The following is a 21106-nucleotide window of genomic DNA, read 5'->3' as shown; positions in this document are numbered from 1 at the left end:
CTGAATAGCATCCACATTAGGAAATGGAAATTAGTATTTGAAAGATGAGTCTGAGGATGCCTGTTGGCATCCTTCTAAAGACAACGCTCATCAAAAAGAAGATAGCAGCCTGGTGACAATGGGTCTGGAACCATAAAGAAAGAATGATGTGAGGATGACTCCAAGACCCAAACTAGGGCTGTGCCTATGGATATTTTACCCATCTTTTAAGGCAGGGATTGGTAAATATTTTAATAAAGAGCCAGATAGCTAATCTTCTAGGCTTTGTGGACCATATAACCTCTGTCTCAAGTATTTGATTCTGCTGTTGTAGCACTAAAATAGCCACAGGCAATATTTAAATGAATGGCCATGACTGTGTTTCAGTAAAACTTTATAAAAACAGGAAGTGGGACTATTTTAGGAAGAAGGGATTGTTGGTTAAATAAACATCTTGACTTTGTTAATGCCTATTTAATCATGTTCCTTAAATATATTGTTTAGTAAATTCCTTTATATAATTATCTAGATAGTAGTTTTTGTTTTCAAATCATCAGATTTATTAAGATGTTATTAAAATGATCAGACTGTTCAGTTACAATTTTGAGACCCAAGAAGGGGATAATCTTATTTGAATCTGCCCACATATTCATGAGTTGGACAAGGACTCCTAATTTTTTTTTTTTTTGCCACAATTAGAATGAATCAATGAGTAAAACTTATTTAAATAATAATCTAATCTTCATCCTAACAATAGTTATATTATTATTTGTAATTTAAAAACAATTCTAGGGTCCCAAAATTGTATTTGCATTTTAACTTTTTATATGGATCTAAAAGTAAACTGGTATAAGAAAAATTATCTGTGACACATATTTAAAGGGTAAAGTTTTACATTTTTTTCTTGTTAAGGAAATTTACGTAATCTTCAATATTCGTGTTGTTTGGTGATATGTTTATGGATTTGTGTGTAAAATTTTAGTGTGATCATATATTTAGTATTTTGAAAATATTCCTTTGAGTATGTTTTAATCCTAAAATGTAATGTGTTTTAATTTAAATTACGCTTATATACTTTATTTAGCGCACTTTTAAATTTTAGTTTTCCATCCACTTTGGAACTGCCACCCACATTCATGGCTTAGGTATTTATGATATGGTTTAGAGAACTTAGAAATACTATTTTTTAAGCTAGTTTTAAGATATATTTGATTAATCTTATATTTGTGTAACAAGATTTAAATTGGGTGTGTCTGTATGACTGATGTTATGGATAAATCATAAATAAATCGTAAATGGAGGAAATAATTTATTAACAGTCCTTCAAGACTTTATTGAACTATCACCCTTTCAGCAAGTGCTTTCCTGGCTGCTGTATCTAATTTTCTCTCTCTCTCTCTCTCTCTCTCTCTTACACAAACACTGACACTATACTTCTTATTTCTGTATTCTTTAGTTTTTCTTATTGGTTATCAGACTCAACCATGCTTTATATGTTACTGATTTATATTATTGGGTTTTTTTTCTGCTATTAGAATTTTATGCTTCGTTTGGGCAGGAATTTTTGTCTTTTTTTGGTCACTATTCCCAGTGTCTAGAATAATACCGTGCACATAGTATGCTCATAATAAGTATTTAATGAATGAATGAGCAAGTAAGGGATAATCACATTTACTTTTGTTTTTGAGGTTGGAGCATCAAGTGGAAATAAGACTAAACAGGAATCTTTCCTTATTTTTAAGGAAAGAAAAGATGCTCGATAGTTAAACCTTTCTAGATGAACAATTAAAGAAAAGCTTGAATAATCCTTGTTTGTGTTTTTACAAATAGATAGATGTCCAGTTGAGGTTGTTAATGAACTTTTCCCATCAGTTTGTAGAATTTGAATGATGATCATACTAACTGGCTTCTAAGGATCATGGCATGATGTGTGGAAGACAGCTGCCATTGTGCATATACTCCCAAATTGATGCCCTCTTTCCATTTGTTTAAAATTAGGGACCAGCAAATTTTGTGGATATGATATTGAATTCAATTAGAAAGTGAATTTTGAGAGGAGCTTTGTTAGGCAGAGTCTTTAGACTATGATTTCAGAATGTGAGGGAGTGAACAGATTTATTAATGGAATTGGGAATTAATATGACTGAGAAATATTAATGGTGTTAGTAAATCTCCTTATAAAAACAGTACTTTACAATTTAGCAATTAACTTTAATGTAAATTGTTTTATTTGCTTATAAATGAAGACTGTTTTAGGCACAGCAAATATTTTTTGTGTGTTTCACAGGAGGAAATAGAGGCCCAGAAGTTAAATGACTTGTCCCCAGTACCTAGTAATTCAGACTCCGAACTAGAATCTGGGGCTTCTGACTATAACATTTTTCCACTGTCAAAGGCTGTTTACCATTTTGTCTTCTTACCTTAGGATACACATTGCTAAGCATCATATCCTTTAGTTTAAAATTCTTAACTTTCAGGAGTTCTGTTTTTTACTTTATATTAAGCACTGTCAAAACAGCCATGATCTCACAGGATTGCTTTGTCTTTGAAGTCTCAGCAGCTCCCTTTGTACTTTTCCCTCTTCTGCCTTTGATTGCATTCTGCACTTGACTGACGCTGATTAACAGTAAAGGAGCTGAAAGCTCTTGTGAGAATATAGTGTGCCAGCATGCTTTCTGTATTCATGGTCACTATTCAGGGAAATCATTTAATGACACTAACATTTGTATAGATATTAGAGGTCAAACAGAGAAATAGATGCTCCTCTGACTCCTTCAGAGGTAGAAGCACCTGTTGACTATAATTGATGTATGTAACATTTTAAGATGGGTTCTAAATATTTTTCTTTCCTTTTAAATATAGGCCTTGTCTCTCCTTTATATGCTATATTTTCCAAATGAGTTATAGTAGGTTCTGCTTGCTAAAAAGTTCTGAGTCTTTGTTAATCATGGTATTAATGTTTAAATAAATTTTGGAGTGTCTATTATTTAGGAATAGAAAATGATTGCAGAGTACTATCAATTTAGTATCAAAAGAGCTTAGGCCATCATTTCAATTTCTAAGCCAGTGTTAGGAATCCTCTTTACACATCTCTTTCTGTCTATTTGCTCCAGCTCTACTGGCCTTTTTTTGGTTTCTCAATGGTGATTATGCTTTTACATATGCTGTTTTTTTTTGTTTGGGATTCTCACAACCATCCTTGCCCTTTCTATACTTGTTTAATTCCAGTTCAGTCTTAAGATCTTAGCTCAATTACTACCTCTTCAAGGAAGCTTCCCCTGAGTCTATCTCTCCCCTGCCTCCCTCCACACTCAATTTAATTAAGTACCTCTGTTACATTCTTCATAGCCCATATGACAAGAGTATATTTATATAGTCTGTCTTTGCCACTTGACTATGAGTTGCATGAGGGCAGAGTTAGCCACTGGTTGCTTATCATTTTATCTCCAGGGCCTAAGATTGCCTGACACATAAGAAATTCTCGAGAAGTCATTTGTTGAATGAATGAGTGAATAAATGAATGAATATTTATGACAGATGGTCAAAGATATGAATGTATTTGATAGATAAATATTATAATAAGCTCTTAATACATGTTAGCCCCCTTCCCCTTTCTCTCCCTATGTTTCTTCCTTCTCTTACTTCTGCATATCTCTACCATTGTAGAAAGTACCCACCAATGTTTTCCTCTGTTAAGACAGTTCTAATTACTAGTAGATTCTTTGTTCATTGGACTGTAACTTCCATTTTTTGGTCTGATTTTACTTTTTAAGTGACATGAAATAATATATCAGCCTCAAATGTACCTGACAATACTTGCTATCTTATCTTTTTTTCCCCATTCAGTATTCATCCTCTTTAGTCTCTAGCATTTACAGCTATGATCATACCCTTTCTGTTGAAACCTTAGTCTCTCTTGGCTTCAGGTATTAAGAGACAAGTCTCTATAGATCTTTTGTTTTTTTGCATTTCTTGTGAATGGAGGCACCAACCGCCCTTTGTCCTGGATTATGTTTTCAAAGATGTTTGTATAGTGAACATCCTTGTAAATATTGTGTCTCACTCTGGAGCAAACAGAAGGCATGTTTACTGCCTGTTATAAAATACTAGGTTCCTTAACTCAGGGTTCATTTCCCATTATGTAATTCACTGCATGTACAGGTATCCATCTGGACACATCTGCCTGTGAGACTAGTGGGCAAAGGGACCTCATGCAAATATGTTGTTATCATGCTGCTTCCTATGCCATGAGTAATAAAGTCCTTAGTCTGTGACTCTGGAGCCTTGGCTTCTGCAGCATTCATGATACTGTGGTAGGGTAAAATTTTAGGCTGTTTACAATTCTTGACACCAGAACAATGTGGTTTCTTGGTTCTTTTTGCTTTGTTCCCCTCCTCAAACATGTTTCTTTTGTGTCTTAAATATACATCATTTCCAAGATGATATTACTGATCTTCTTTCCTGTGTGAAGGATCTAATCAATGCTTCTGTTTTCAGCAAGCAACCATAACTTTATGTCTCTCTATTTATTTTCTTTAGAGATCCAGACTCAAAATTTTAGCCACCTCTTAAACATTTTTCTGTGTATATTTTAATGGTGCCTAACACATTTAAAACTAAACTTGGATAGGGTAAGGGGAGGAGCTGAAAAAAAAAATTAAAAAAGCGAAACTAAACTTGATATAATTTTTCTTCCCTATTTCATACTTCATCATCTACTCTTTTTATTAATGATACTATTTCCCTCTTAATGCTGTCAATTTCTGTACTAGCTCAATTCCTCCTCCTTTCTTCCCTGTATAAGGTAGATGTTCCCCGAAAGCTGTTTTTTTTTTTTAGCTGAATAGCTTAGCCCTAAAACATTGTAAATTTCTTTCTATCATTTCCCATATGATTTGTCTTCAGATTCATTGCCATAATGATTACTTCCACTTCATGTTTGAAAATGTCTCCTTTAAAATGGTACTCCAAAATTTGACACAATCCTCCACATAGCACAAAGTATAGCATGTATACTTCTCAGATTTGTATAGTGACTTGTATTTAGTTGCTATTTGTCTTGAGCTTGTGTACCACTGGACGCTATAGATCTTTTTCACATGAGCTACTCTTAAGACAGTTTTACACATTTTATGTGTCTACATTAGTTTATGAACCTACATGTAGAGCTTTATACTTATTTCTCTGAAATTTCACCTAATTGATTTCAGTCCACTGTTAATGAAGGAAGACATCTTTTAGAGTATCTGCCTAGCTGTAGTTACTTGTGCAAGTCAGATGCACATACTGTTTTTGCTTTTAATATATCGAACTCAAAATAACTTTTTTCCTAAGATGAGAAAAATAGAATTATGTGATTATAATGTTATTTTAAAAGATGTCAAACAAATGTTCATCTTAAAGTATCTTTAAATGTAAGCCAATCCTCATATTCTCTAGTGTAACTAGTTGCAGAAATAAGTAGTATAACATTTTTAACTTTATTAGATTGTCATAAATTAAAAATAATTTTATATTTTGCTCATTGAATATGGGAAACTTTTGATCATCATTATTGTAAATGAAAGTCAGAATTATAATTCTGGTCTATAGAAATTCATAGTTAGATTAGGAGGTAGTTCTCCTTTATTAAAACATACCAGCAAACAGACACACTTTTTTATTTCACTATTCAGAGTTTGTTGGTTAGGATATGAACTATTAAGGAGTTTTACTAATAGAAACAGTATTTTACATTTTAAATTTTAATTTAAAGGGAATGTCTTTTTTGTGTCAAAAAATTCTCATAGTAATAAGTGAATTGCCTTGAAGTTATGTTTTTAGTATTTTTGACAGAACACATGCGTAAGAATGCTTATATATTGCAGCAATTAAAGACAATTCACATTTGTGGTTTGGGCATAAATGTGTAAAAATTATACCCATCTATCTTATTACATTTCCTCTTTCCTCCCTGAGGACTTTCCTATGTACTTTATCTGTAATTGTTGCCAGTTTTCTATCATGTTCCCATTGGGCTTCTGGTGCAAAAAATCTTATCCTCTTGATGACAGAGCTTGCCTGAATGATTTCATGCTCCTAGCATTTTTGTTCACGGGAATTAGGGGCAAAATGTAACTACAGCAGAACAGAGCGTCTATTTTTGTAATTTTGGAGTTTAGGCCCTGTTATTGGAACTAAATGAAGAGATGCAGGTGTTCTCCAGTCCGAGCCCTTTGGGAGTTTTGATGGTAGATGCTTGAAAAGAAAATGCATGTGTTTCCACAGTCAAACAGCAGCTGTGAGACAAGGATTTATGTTTTTCTCAGAACTTTGGGATTTCAAAATGTTACATTTAATCACAAGCACAGAAAGGGGAGCAAATGTTAAAGATGTTACGCATAAAAGTAAGTTTACTGATCTCTTTACCATATGAGCTAGTTGTGGGAACATTGGAACAAAGTGATTTTTAATTGTAATATAAACAATTTCTAAAGGATTATGATAATTTCCAGGACATAGCCTTTTGAGAATGTTGCATTTGTAGCATAGAGAATTTTTTATCATACTAATTACTTAAAAAAATCTTTTTTCCATTTAGAGACACACATAGACACACGATAAAAGGTATAAAATATTTGCCATATGCATTTTGTTTATAGTTTTTTCAGAAATTTTAAATAATATTTTATTATGAAAACAGAACAATATTTTCAAGTGTAAGAAATGTTAAATTCTATCTAGAATAGTAATTAAAGAGAATTTACAGATTTAATACAGGTATGTATTTAAATCTTCACATACATTAAAGCAGATATATGTTTAAAATATTTTTTTCTTTTTCAAATCATGATGGTTACTTTGTGTTGTATTGATTCTCAAATTTATTTTTGTTAAAGTAAAAGACTACTTTGCAGTGTTTCGTTGCCATTCTTATATTTTTTATTGGTCAACTATTTTAGTATAATCATTCATTTATTCATTTCATTCAAAAATTATTTTTTGCAAGTTTTCTGTGTGTAGAAATAGGATGCACCAAAGTCTCTACTGTAAACCAACGTCTAATATATTGAGATGATAAGCATATAAACAGTCAGGGCTGAATGAATGAACAAGTGAATGATATAAAGGCTTATATTCTGGTTTCATCTTCATCCATTGTAAACTATATTATTTTGAGCAAGTCAACCTTACTGCGTATTGGTTTCTCATCTGTAAAATGGAAATATTCTTATCTGCTTACTAAGATTGTTGTGAAGATTAAATTAAATACTATTTTCTGAAGTGCATTGTACACTGTAAAATATAATGTAGATTTTAAGTATTAACTACTTTGTTTGAAACAGAACCCTGTATTAGTCACTTAAGGTTTTTCTCTGAGTCCTTTCTTTTCTTGCTTAATCTCAACATTCTGGTTTATCCCTATCCAGTTTAAATTTTTCCTCAAAAATTTAACTCTTTAAACCTATAGGTATGTGGTTCTGAAGCTAGAAGTAAATCCTTTACCTAGTTCTGGAATCCTCCTTCTACTTTGAAATGTCTCCTGGAAGCTATGATACTAGGAGTCAGGACCAGTTGCAATAGTAACAGGAAATTACTTTGCTTGCTTCCTTTGAAAGGTCCCAGACTCTGGAAGGAAACCAGAGGGAGAAATCCCTTGAGCCTCAAGGGTGACCAGTTATTTTCCTCATTTATAGCACAAGGTCAAAATTTTTGCATTTTATTTTTACGGCTTATATAGTAAAGTAAACCGGTATTCAAAGTAAATAAGTAGTAGCTTCATTAGTAAGTAGTTAGTAGTAAATTAGTATACAAGAAGTATTCAGGTTGTACTGGACTACAAATGAACTTCATTATAGAACTGTACTGTTTTATTGTAATTTATTTAAAGTATATGGATCAAAAAGCTGCCATTATTGCTTTATTTTGTATTTTAAGAAATGATATAAATCATCTCCGTGAGGTTTTACTTTTGCAACTCATAGCTTTTGTATTTAAGGTCCAATGACATTAATCTTGTGATCTCACGCAGATTTTGAAGTTGGCTATATAGTAGCTTTCCTATTGGCCGAAAGAGAGGAGTAGAAGCCTAGGGAACCAGTAAACAACTCCTTGTGAAAAACCAGGAGTTGCTTTACAAAACAGTGGTGAAATTCACATCAGTCTTTGCTACCTGCTCCTTCTCCTACATGTTCTTTTCCCTCTAGAATAAACTTGATTTTACAGACAGCTTTTGCATCCCTTTTATTCATTCCAGTATATGTAGGAATCATTCTCATACCATTGGTTTGTTTTGTAAATAAATGAGAGTCTGTTGTCCATTAATGTGTGACAAGTTTAAGTACTTTACTGAGGGTATTTTTATTTGTTTTATTTGTTTTCACCTCCCTCTGACTTGCCTTTCCTCCTCCTCATACGTTTCCTCACCCCTCCCATCTCAATTAATTACTCCCTGTAAGCACTACCACAACACTTTGACTTGTATTAATGCTGCAAACAGTCATAACTGTTTATAGGATTCCTTTGCCAAGAGATTGGGCGTTCTTAAGGGGAGGGACCACGACTAGTACATGATAGGTATTAAGTAAATACAAGATGGTCCAAATAAAACAACTTCGGCTATTTGGGCATAGTCTACAGGCCCATGTCATTTTATTTCTGAATAGCTCTGTGGGGGAAAAATGTAGTCTGCCTTCAGTCTGTTAAAGAATAATTTTTAAAAAATGTAATCATGACTCTCGTATAAAGTGGACAAGTGTTAAAGATTTTATTTAACTCATTATTAATAAAGGAAACAGGGAGATGTTACAACCAGATCAAAGAAGAATTTAAAAAACAGGCATATAGATCAGTAATACTAAAATAAACTTGGACAAACTGACTTCTTCCTCAGTGAGGGTAGGGAGGTCAATTGAACTTCTATGTGACAGAATTTATTTACCTGTCTATAGTCAACAGTTATTTTGCTCTGCTATCAGTTACCTACAATTTACTTAGTTGTATAATAGCACAAAAGCAGTGAAAGGTGCAGTCATGTAGAATCAGATTCTGATAACCTGGAAGGGTATGCTTTAGACAATGCAGAGTTCTACACTGAAACACAATTTATTTCCTACAAGACTTACTAAATTCCAGATGGCTAGGCTATTTTTAGCTGTGTGTGGTTTAAATATAGAGGCCGATTAGAAGTAATTTTGTGAAGCAAAGGGTCAGTTCATGTAAGGAAAATTAAAGGGAAATGATACCACCAGCAGAGGGCAGTGATGAAGTAACAGTTTCCTCATGTCCAAAGGAGGTATTGATTGTTAAGTAATTCTGGGCTACTTCTATAGACCTTGAGTTTGACTTTTGAAATCTTGGCCATACTAAGTTCCTTTCAGGCAGTTGCTTTGTCAATACCTGAAACTTTCCAGATTAAGGCTTTTTTTGTTTTGTTTTGGATTTTGTTTATTAAGTAAGTAAATAAAATGTTCTAATTTGGTTTTAGTTAAGTAAATAAAGTGCTCTAACTTATTAAAAAGCTTTCTTAGGAAAAGTATTTATACCACAAATATTTGATACTACTGTATGTTAGGTGCTGCTTTAAGCATTAAGGAGATATGCATAGATACCTACATCTGTCTATCCATGATGATTTATGATATGACCTATGATTGATAGATGTAGATATATGTACACACACGGAGGTAGAGTTTCCAAGCCTCACAAAAGTAATATTCTGTTGCATGACATTTTTATTTTAGTAGTTAATTTATTCTATTTGTCTTATGAAAATTAAACAATTTATGAAATATTATCTAAACTATCAGAGGTCCTTTGAATGTAGAAATTACAGTCTATTCTTCCACTAAAAGATGAAAATCTGAAATACTGTGTGAAAATATCTGCAGGACTATAGTAGACAAAGTTGTATAAAACTCAGCTATAGATAAATAACAAAAATACAAATACACTATAGGAAAAAGGCCAAAGGAGACAAAGAAATACAAATGATCAAAAACACATGAAAAAATAAAATTAACAAATAGTAAAAAGAAATGAATATTGACAAGGAACAAATTTTTAACCTGTAAAATTGATAAATATTTAATAAATGATAAAACTGCAATTATATATACATATATATGAGAAATTGTAATGAGATGAGTACTTTCATAAAAGTCTGATGGGAGTACGAATTGGCACAAAGTCTCCAGAAATCAACTGAATAAAATTTATGAAGGATTTAAGAGTGGTTATCCTTCATAATCCTACTTCTAAGACCATATCCTAAGGGAATAATCCAAAATGCACATAAACGACTTTTTTTTAAAATATAAGGGTATTTATGTCAGCTTATTTATAATAACCAAAAATTATCTTTGTTGACTAATAGTAGACAAATAAGTCAGAGTATATCTGTAGAAAGGCATCTTTGAAATTGGCCAATAGAAAATATTTGATGTCATAGGAAAATGTTCATATTAAAAGGTTGTGTGAAAAAATAAAAATACAAATCATATAAGATTCCAGTTTTGTAAAAATTTTTTCAATATATAAATGCATATATATTCATGTATTATATTCATAGAAAAATTACTCTTTTTAGCAGTGATTACCAGTGCTTGATGGGCTAATAAGTCAGCTCCTCATTCATGCTTCTACTCTTCTGTGGTATTTCATATTTTCTGCAAGCAATATAAACATTTAAAAATATTTCTTCTACAAAATATTTTTCAACTAACTTATTTATAGCTCATTATGGTTATTTTGCTCACAAATAGGCATTCTTGCACACTAATTCTTATATAACCTTTGATATTTAAATACAATTTCACTTTTATAGATGTTTTGGGAGACCTAAGATCCAATAGGTATACCTGAATAAAATACTAGACTTTAAGGTAGCACGATTTGCATTTTTCCTTCAATAGTTTTAGTCTAGTGATTAAAATATTTAAGATGCCTTTATTTTTCTTATAATTTCTTTCTAGTTATTAAAATGTCTTCTTTTTGATGTATAGTTGGAATTTTATCATTAATCAACTATCTGGGATAGTACAAAAATGAAAACCTTCAATGAGTTGCCATCTAAGTGTTCACTGGAAAAATAGCTCTTTGAATATTTGAATGCATTTTTACATAGGAACAAAGATACTGATTCTCATGGTTAAAATCCAAGGCGAGCTCATAAAATTCTATTTTTATTAAACCCATGATGAAGTTGAAATACTCTAAACTGTTAATGAAAACTGGTAGGAGCTAATACTCTAGAAATAATAACTTCAAAGGAAGAGTTAAAAAAACAGTTAGTAACCTTGAATAATATCTAAAATTGTCTACTTCAGGTAAAGTAGATTTAGTTAGAAGAATGGGATAGTAAAAAGATACTTGTATAGAAACACTTAAAAGTATTTATGGGCATTCTCAGGAAATTAGAGATTGATGACAGTGCTGCTCTTTTTTTTTTTTTTTTAACCTTCATTTCCAATCAGTTCCTCTCTTTTTGTCTTGATCATTATTTATGATTATTAGCTATGATTAGGGTTACTTTTAGATTCAAGTTGAGAAATAGAACATTTCCTAAATGGAGTAACTGGTTAAGAGTTGATGGAGAAACAGGAAAAGTTGAGAGTTTAAAAAGGATTCATTTCTATATGTGGGCACGAGATTTTCTGAAATAATGAGTTACAATTGATGAAAAGCAAGCAGAGCTTAGTGAATAATCTTGAGGGGAAAAAGGAGGTGACAGGCCTATCAGGGTGATAGGCAGCCACTGAATGGAGAGGCAAGAGGGGAGGAAGAATCGTCAATATTAAACTGAAAGTTATTGGGTAAGTTTTTAAAAAGTCAGTTTGATATTGTTAAACCATTGATTGCCAGTTACCCTTAAAATAAGATTTTGTTATAATTACTAATCCTGTGTAGAAGAATACATATATATTGAGCAGCAGAGACTTTCAAGAACATTTCTAGTCCAGAATAAAAGAATGAAGCAAATATTTTACAGATCATCAAGTTTTATTAGAATTAAGCATCTAGTGAATGGTGGAAGTAAGACTGACTCTTTTAATGTTCTTTTTACTACGTGTATTAATTTAAATGGCCATTTTCTGATGATCAGTTCGTTAATCTTCTTTCACTCAACACATATTTTCTTGGTGCTAGAACCTTATGATATAGAGATAAACAAGAGCCTTTTACCTCTTAATGAGTTTATCGTTGTTGAGGAAGACATACAGATAAGCAGACATTTAAAAGGTAGTTAAAGATGTTACCATAAAACAAGATAGTATGAATTCACATTGAAGGAAACCTTTAACCCAGTGTTTGCAACTTGGGAAAGGATTCCTGGAATAAGTCATGTCCATGATGAGTCCTTAATTATGAGCTGAAAAAGTAACAGTGGGTCAGGTTTGGGGAAACTAAATAATTTCTGTGGAACTGAAGCTTTGAATGGGATGGGAGCCATTATAATAGTTTGTGCATGATGAGATAAGCCGGCCCCCTCAGATAATGAAAGGCCTTGAAAGTCATTTGACAGGGTTTGGACTGATTGCCAAAAGGAATAATTGAAAGGCTTTATCACATTAGTGCTTTAGAAAACAACTTAGGCAACAGTATGGATGAAGGTAGAAGACATAAGGCCATATGAGAAAAGTTAGAAGTACGTTGCAGTGAAAAAATGGTAATGTCTGTCAATGGAGAGAATTACACAGATTTGTGAGATGTTAATGGATTGGAATCAACAAGAATTGTTTAATTGAATGTGGTGGCTAAGGGAAAGGGAACAGTAGACAAAGCGCCAGTGTGTGGGTTTGAAGAGCTGAGTAGACAGTAGAATGCCTTTCACTGGAATGAGGAACAAAGAAACAAGAACCACATTTTATTTAGGGTAAATTTTATTTAGAGGCAATTGATATAATAATACTGTTTTTTTCCCCTAGTTCATCCTATATGCTAGGTATTGTTGTAAGCATTTTATATAGAACCCAGGCAGTTTGACTTTAGAACTCATATTCGTCACCATTACACAAAAGAGCCCAGGCTATGAAGAAATTCAGATCCCCAATAATTGATTATTCAGTTCATTGAATTCTATTTATTTATTGGCTGCTAGCTGCATGTGAGATACTGATATAGGCCGGTATAGAAGAGTACTCAATACAGGGCCCTCGTCAAGTAATACATACATACAACTAATTCTAAAAACATACTTGACTTTACCAAATGCTGTAATGGATTGGGAGAAAAGTGCTGCTCTCTGAAAATAGAGAGAAGAGATTAATTTGAATGTAAGAAGGGAGGATTGAATAATAGTGGGAAAGGTCTCTGAAAGAAGGGTTGATATTTAAGCCTTGAATGATAAAAGATTGCACAAGTTGAAAATTCTTATTTTAGCATTGCATATACTTTCAATTGGTGTATTTTTTGTTTTAAATGGTAATTATCACTAATTGAAGACCATATTTTTGTAAAAGTATTGTTGAGCCTAAGAATACTGAGTTATAGAAATGCCCCCTGTATTTCTGGAGACAAGATTTGATCTCAGAAGTCAAATAAGGCCTTGCCTTAAAGAAAAAATAAATGTTAGTTCAAAAGCTGCCTCACCTCAGGAGGGCGTCTCATTGGTCAATAACAGCTGCACTTCAAAGAGACAGCTGTAAACTGGGCCTATGGTTCTCACCTGTTTTGAAAGACAAGACAGGCCTCACCTCGAAGGCCTCACCAAAGGTTGCCAGAGCTGACCAACAAAGACCCCAGCGATGAGAGCTGATCAAATAGATATGCTAATGTAATTAACACAAAGCACAGCTCATGTTGACTTCTGAGATCCTCTCTGTCTCCAAGAACGCAATCACCGGAGCCAAGATGGCTCTGTTTTTTGCTAAAGTAATAGCCTTATCATAAAACTTAGAAGTTTGCCCCAAGAAGATTTTGTAACTCATTGTTCCCCTAGATAGAGTTAGTTAAAGGATATGTAGTAGCCTTTTAGAAGACTTTGCGCCTAAACCAAACTGCCTGTTGGTATGTAAATCCCATTGCCCTTGGCAACAGGAGCCTGTATCTACCCTATAAAATACCTGTGTGGAGTTTCAGTCTTTGATATATTTTTGTGGGAAGAAATACATCCATCCGGACACTCTCCTTTCTTCTATTTTCATAAACCTTTACTTTATAAGTTATATCTTTGGCTCTGTGTATTATTATTATTATTGTTTTATTTTTATTTCTGTTTCCTACTATTTTTTCATCCTTTGCGATGACCCCTGCCTGAGAGAACTGACCGGAAAGAGAAAACCTCTTTGCAGGGAGCGTAGCTAACTCCCCGCAAACTGGTGTAGTCAACTTAGAGACCTGATCAGAAGAAATAGAAAAACCCTCTTTGCGGGGAGCGTAGCTAACTCCCCGCAAAATATGAAATGTATAATTGTTAAAATGTGTTTGGGGCCAGGTGCAGTGGCTCACACCTGTAATCCTAGCACTTAGGGAGGCCAAGGCAGGGGAACTCTTAAGGCCAGGAGTTCAAGACCAGTGAGAGAGACAAAGGGACACCTCCCCCATCTGTACAAAAAAATACAAAAATTAGCAGGGCATGATGGCACAATCTGTAAGCTCAGCTACTTGGGAGGCTGAGGCAGGAAGATCGCTTGAGCCCAGGAGTTTGAGGTTGCAGTGAGTTATGATGATGCCACTGCGCTCTAGTCTTGACAACAGAGTGAAAGCCTGTCTTCAAAAAAAAAAAAAACAAAAAAACAGGTGTTTGGTACATATTTGTGGTAAAGTAGTTTTTCCTCTAAAGTATTCCACTATATTTAGATACTATATTAGGGGATTGTATTAAAAATTTTTTAATTTTAAAATGATTGTAGAATATGAGATATTTGGAATACTTGTTATTTACTTTTGTTTCCTAAGACAAATTTTTAAAATTAAAATAAATATTGGAATTATTAGATTATATTTATTTTATGTGGTTTAGCTTGGAGTTAATTATTAAGTAGAACTTGAATTTTAGCCTTAGAAAAACTAAGGATTTTTTGTACTGTATTGAATTCATCGTTAACAAAGCATGGCATAAGTAAGCCTCAGTCAGCCTGTGAAAGGGATGACTTAACACAACTGGTGATGCATTTGGAGTGAAACATCTTTATTAAGTTAATACAAGAAGCAGTCATGCCCTACTTGAATTACTCATTTATAATAGCTGAACAGCAGCCTGCATGTGGACTTTGAAATCCTGGGAAAATAAGATGCCTGCATATATCCAATTGTTGAAAGCCTTAACTCCTTGGCAGCTGGAAAATGTTGAACTCTGTTGTCATGTACTAGGGTTTTGGCCTTCAGGGGGATACGATCAATTTAATTACTGACCAGCTTTGTCCATTACTTTAGTCATTATAGCCTCTGAAGTTTGTAGCTTAAAAGATCATTTTTAGATATTGTATATTTAAAATTCACAAAAATTAAACACAGGGACCTACATGTTTTTACTTTGCTCAAGTCAATCGCATATGCACAGATCACTAAAAATATCAAATAATTTAAATATGATCATAGAAATTTATTTGTTCCCTTTAAATGGGGTCTAAAATGTGTCTATTTCTAAGATTATACAATATGCTCAATATATTGCAGTTCTGGGGTATTTAAATCCATTTGTGAGCAAATTTTTGTAATTTTTCTAAAATACAGGCAGTGGTTTATTTTGAATCATTATCTGTGCTTCTTGTTTATTTTCTCTTCTCTGTCTTTTCGATGGCTGGTCCAAAGCAGACTTTTAGAAAGTATAATGGAATGATAGAGCATAGCAAAGAAAAGATCTCTGTTATATGAAGGAAGAAATGTGTCCCTAACTTAAAGCCTGTTACCCCGGAATTCTAATTCTAACTCCGGAATCCAACTTTTGTGTAAATCGCTTGATCTCACTTTGACTGTTTCTTAATCTATTCAATAGTTGCAGTACCAGAATACTGTTGTGTTGTTCGTTGCATAAAGGCATCTCTTTAAAAAGATCACCATTTATGTTATAAACCAAGCAAATTTGTTTATTATTATTGCTTTCTTTTACAATGATTTTCAGGAAGATGACAGTGAAATTGCTATTCTCACATATTGGTATATTATGACAATATTCTACAGGTAGAAGTAAAATTGAGGAAGGTACCATGTGGCTGGTGGTAGCTGTGACATTGATGATACTATGTTTGACTGGATTCTTTTTAAAACATTGATGTATTAAGAATATTTGGTATTAAAAATATAAAATATCTTCATTGACAAACATTCAATTATATATTAAGATGTATTATTCTAATGACATACTAAGAAGATTTTACAGACATAACTAAGCAGTAGAAAAGAGTTACAGAGATATATAGGGAGTTAATACAAAAAAAAATTCTGTTAGTACTAGGTAATAAAAAATATCCTAAAACTTCAAAAAAGTTAATATTAAATATATCATTAATACATATGATGGTTTTTTACTTAAACTTTATGCACAGATTAATGATATGCCTATGAACAGTCTAAGTGGAAAAAGGGACAAGGAAAGAACTGTATTTTGAACAAGGTTAAGTAATGGATTTTATGAATTTATGAACAGAAGGAACCTGTTCTAAATTTGAAAACAAGGAAGAATCTGAGTATCATAACTCATGTTCACATTAAAGCTACAGAACATATGATATATAAGTACAGATGTTCCTCAACTTATGATAATGGAGTTATATCCTGATAAACCCATAAGCTGAAAATATAATAAGTTGAAAATGTACTTAATACTCCTGACCTACTGAACATCATAGCTTAGCCTAGCCTAGCTACCTTAAATGTGCTCAGAACACTTACATTATCCTATCATTTGGCAACACACTACGCTACTGAGTATTGATTATTTACCTTGAGATAGCATGGCTGACTGGGAGCAGTAGGTTGCTGCCAACACCTAGATTTGTGAGAAAGTATCATACTGCATTCAAAGAACAGAATTCAAAATTTTAAATATGGTTTGTACTGAATGCCTGTTTTTCACACTGTTATCAAAAAAATTGAAAACTCATATGTCAAACCATCGTAAGTCAGGGACAACCTATATATAATGTAAATATTTATTGATACTAAAAATGAGTTTGAAGTTCATTCCTTTGACTGTTTTGCGACTCTCTTAACTATGTGTCCAAATGAGATGTACCTGTGTAGGTGTCATTTCTGTGCCAGACCAGGGCAAGGATATGAAGAGCATCTATTATTCCAGTGGCCATACATTTTTAATAAACTTTTTATCACTAGACACTAGGATACTATCTATGCAATTAATGATAGAAAAACATCTTGGACGTACCATATATATGTAGGATATATCCTAGATTCTTATTTCTAGTATTACTACTAATATATTTTTTTAGTATATAAAATGAAAACCTGTGCTGAATATAAATTTGAATGAATCTTTCTAGTATAGTTAAATCTTTCTTTTGCCTTAAAAACAAAACTTTATCAGTGTACAGTGATACATATTTATGCAAGGATGGTGATTACTATGATCTGAATATACCTCCCAAAATTCGTATGTTGAAACTTAATTGCCAGTGTGGTAATATTAAGAGGCTGGACCTTCAGGAGGTGATTAAGTCATGAGGGCAGGCCTTCCTGAATGAGATTAGTGACCTTATAAAAGAGGTTGAATGGAGCTCCATTTTTCCCTTTATTTATTGTCCTTCTGCCATGTGAGGACACAGTATTCAAAGTGCCATCTTGGAAGTGAACACCAGGCTGCATGCATCTTGATCTTATACTCCCTAGCCTCCAGAACTATGAGAAATAAATTTCTATTGTTTATAAATTACTCAGTCTCAGGTATTTTGTTATAGCAGCACAAATGGACTAAAATAGTGATAAACAGCATTCTTGGTATTAATTTTTATGTGTCTATATGGGGGGAATCCTTAAAGGCATTCCGTGTAATCAAGAGAAATACTTTTCTAAACAAATTCAGAAAGCTTGAGACTTTAGATGCTAAATTTAAAAATCAAAGTAAAGTTTTTATAGGGTATACTTATGTGTATTGACCTAAAATTCCGATGATGAGACTTAGTTTGGATTTTTCCATTTTTTTACTTTTTTGAAAACAAATTTAGAAAGATTTTATTTGATATTCGGCTAATCAGGAAGCCCTTCAGAAGTGTGCATAGGAACTCTGCACTGGTTTCCATTAACTGTTGGAACTTTGAACTTTGTTCTTTTTTTTTAAGGCAGAGTCTCTATGTATCATGCAGTCTGGAATGCAGTGGCAGGACCATAGCTCAGTGCAACCTCCAAAACTCCTGGGCACAAGCAATCTTCCTGCCTCAGCCTCCCAAGTAGATAGGACTGTAGGCACCACACTACAACTCTGGGCTATTTTTCTTATTTTTTATAGAGATGGGATCTTGCTTTGTTGCACCGGCCGGTCTTGAACTCCCAGCCTCAAGTGATCCTCCTGACTCTGCCTCCCAAAGTGCTCGGCTGATAATAGGCATGAGCCACTGCCTTGGCCCTTTGTTCTTTTTAATGTCAGCCTCTTAATAGCCTAAAGTACCCTTGAAATCATGTTTCTAAGATTATATTTTGGTGAAATTAGGAAACTTTTCCAGCTAGTTTTCTTATTAAAATAACAAGTTTTTAAAAAAATTGTATGGATCAAGTAGGTTTGAGTGTTTATGTAACAGACATAATTACTCACCTTCATATTGAATAATATGTAAAATCATATGCTGATTCAGTCTTATTCTTTTTATAAAATGCCCTTTATTCTTTCTATGATAAATGCTTAATGCAGAAATTCCAGTGGAAATAAAAAATATTAGGAAGTATTAGCAAACATCTGAAATACTGTGAGCTAGAGGATAGATAGTGTTAATATTTTGGTAAACATCCTTTTAGATAGTTTTCTATGCAAAGGTAAATAAACATATAATCATACATGAATAATTTCATGCCATACATTCCCTTCTGTACCTGCTTTTTCACTCAACAGTGTTTTAAAGTCATCTTTCTATGCTAATAAATACAGCATTTCATCCTCATTTTCAATGACATTGTAGCATTCTGTTGTCTGACTATATTGAAATTACTATAATTAATGTCTTGGTGGATAATATGTTATTGATAGATACTAGGATATTTTTCTAGTTTTTCTAACTTTACACCAATATTAAAAAGGGTTGATATGAAGATTTTTGTTACGTTCATCTTTGTAAACTTGCTTAACAAAGTAAATTATTAAAACATGTTTTGGTACATTATTTTGTACTTGATAATCATTATCAAAAGTTTCTTTTTCAATTTATTGCTAAGTAAGTTTACAAATTTTATAATGTAATGACTAATTTATCAGAGACTTAAAGTGAATGCCTCTTGGACATAATTAATATAATTTTGTCTCATAGATTCTCTTTATTTGGAAATTCCCAAGATGTCATACAGATAGTTCATCATTGACATGAAGTTTTTTTCCCTAGCAAGACTTAATGCTTTAATTCCACTTGCAAGTATTTTACAAATCATTTCTTCAGTTTCATTAGCTCAGCACTGTTTAGGTGAAAGAGGTTTAACTTTGGAACCCAGCAAACCTGTTTTCAAATATCTGTTTACTTTAACTGTCTTTGTGACTTTGGGAGTTAATTTGGTCTTCCCAGGTCTCATGTTCTTATCTATAAAATTTATAAAACAAATCCACTCCCTTAAAGGGTTTAAGGATTAATGGTAGTGAATAAAGAACTAGTACAGTGCCAAAGAGTGAGTGGCAGATGCTCAGAAAACAGCACCTGTGCTTGGCAGAGGCAGTTTGTTGTGATGGTCAAGAACATGGTGTTTGGAGTTAGATATGAGTTGGAATCCCAGTCCTGCCACGTTCCAAAGGAGTGACCTTGGCCAAGTTATTCCACCACCTTAAGTTTCATTTTCTTCATTTAAAAACAAATTGCCACTTAAATTTTTGTAAGGCTTAAGTTAAATTATGTATGTGAAGTACTCAGTGCAGTTTTTGGGCAAATATTTCTTTTGTTACTATTAATATAATTTTGTTACTATTTCTTTTGTTAGTATTACTATTTTTACCAGCACAATGATTCCACATTTAATGTGAATTTATATTTCAGTTGTTTATATTTCTATCATGCTATACTAACAGATTTTTTTCTTTTTCTGTCTTTCCTTACTTTTTTTTTGAGACAGAGTCTTGCTCTGTTGCCCCAGCTAGAGTGCAGTGGCATCATCATAGCTCACTGTAACCTTAAACTCCTGGGCTCAAGCAATCCTCCTGGCTCAGTCTCCCAAGTATCTGGGAGTACAGGTGTGTGCCACAATGCCTGGCTAATTTTTCTATATTTAGTTGAGATGAAGTCTCGCTCTTGCTCAGGCTGGTCTTGAACTCCTGACCTCAAGCAATCCTCTCGCCTTGGCCTCCCAGAGTGCTAGGATTATAGGAATGAGCTACTGTGCCTGGTCACATTTAAAAAATAAATTTATAATTAACATGAGCTAAGTTATCCTGCTCTGCTGCATTTTGATATGATTGTATAACTACTACCTGATTGTCTAGAAGGAGCGTGTGCCGCACAGAAGTTTTATTTACAAGATCAGACTTGAATATGTTTCTAAATCTTTGAATCTACCTCTTTCTAATCCTATCTTTTGATGTCCTTGCCCATAGCTGTCTTATTTAGATCCCTTCAAGCAAACCTGTTTGTGTGTGTGTATGTGTGTGTGTGTGTGTGTGTGTGTGTGTAAACCAGGGGGAGAACTTTGCAACTCTTCAGTGTAATATTGGTTCATATGCATGCATTTGGGAATCCTTCTTTTGTATCCAGTTTTCAAATACTCCCTGGGTCACTTTATCTCTGGCTCTTTCTATGTAAATAGCACATGTAGCATTAATTTGTTGTTTGATAAACAGGAGATGACTTATTTGAAATAATTTTATGTCAACATTTGGAAAAATTTTGTCAGTTTTTTAAAAATATATTTCTCAGTAAAGTGTCGGTTGTAAGTACTGCAGTGGTATGCAACATAGTAACATTGGTATGTTGGATGTGTTTTCTTTTATATAGACCTTTCTCAACTCAACAACTAATAGGTTAGAGTTTTTGCTGTATCCCAAATCAGTTTGTGACCGACTCTGATA

At 33.1% G+C, this 21106-nt stretch overlaps 1 protein-coding gene across 1 annotated transcript in view; it reads left to right on the top strand.

Annotated features, from left to right (window-relative positions):
* VPS13B (vacuolar protein sorting 13 homolog B) overlaps positions 1–21106 on the top strand; it is a 754271-nt gene that overhangs the window by 218717 nt on the left and 514448 nt on the right. The window lies entirely within an intron of this gene.

Source organism: Eulemur rufifrons, chromosome 3 (genome assembly GCF_041146395.1).
Source record: "Eulemur rufifrons isolate Redbay chromosome 3, OSU_ERuf_1, whole genome shotgun sequence".
Classification (NCBI taxonomy): Eukaryota; Metazoa; Chordata; class Mammalia; order Primates; family Lemuridae; genus Eulemur; species Eulemur rufifrons.
The sequence above is the reverse complement of the archived record's forward strand: the minus strand, read 5'-3'. Positions and strand labels throughout refer to the sequence as shown.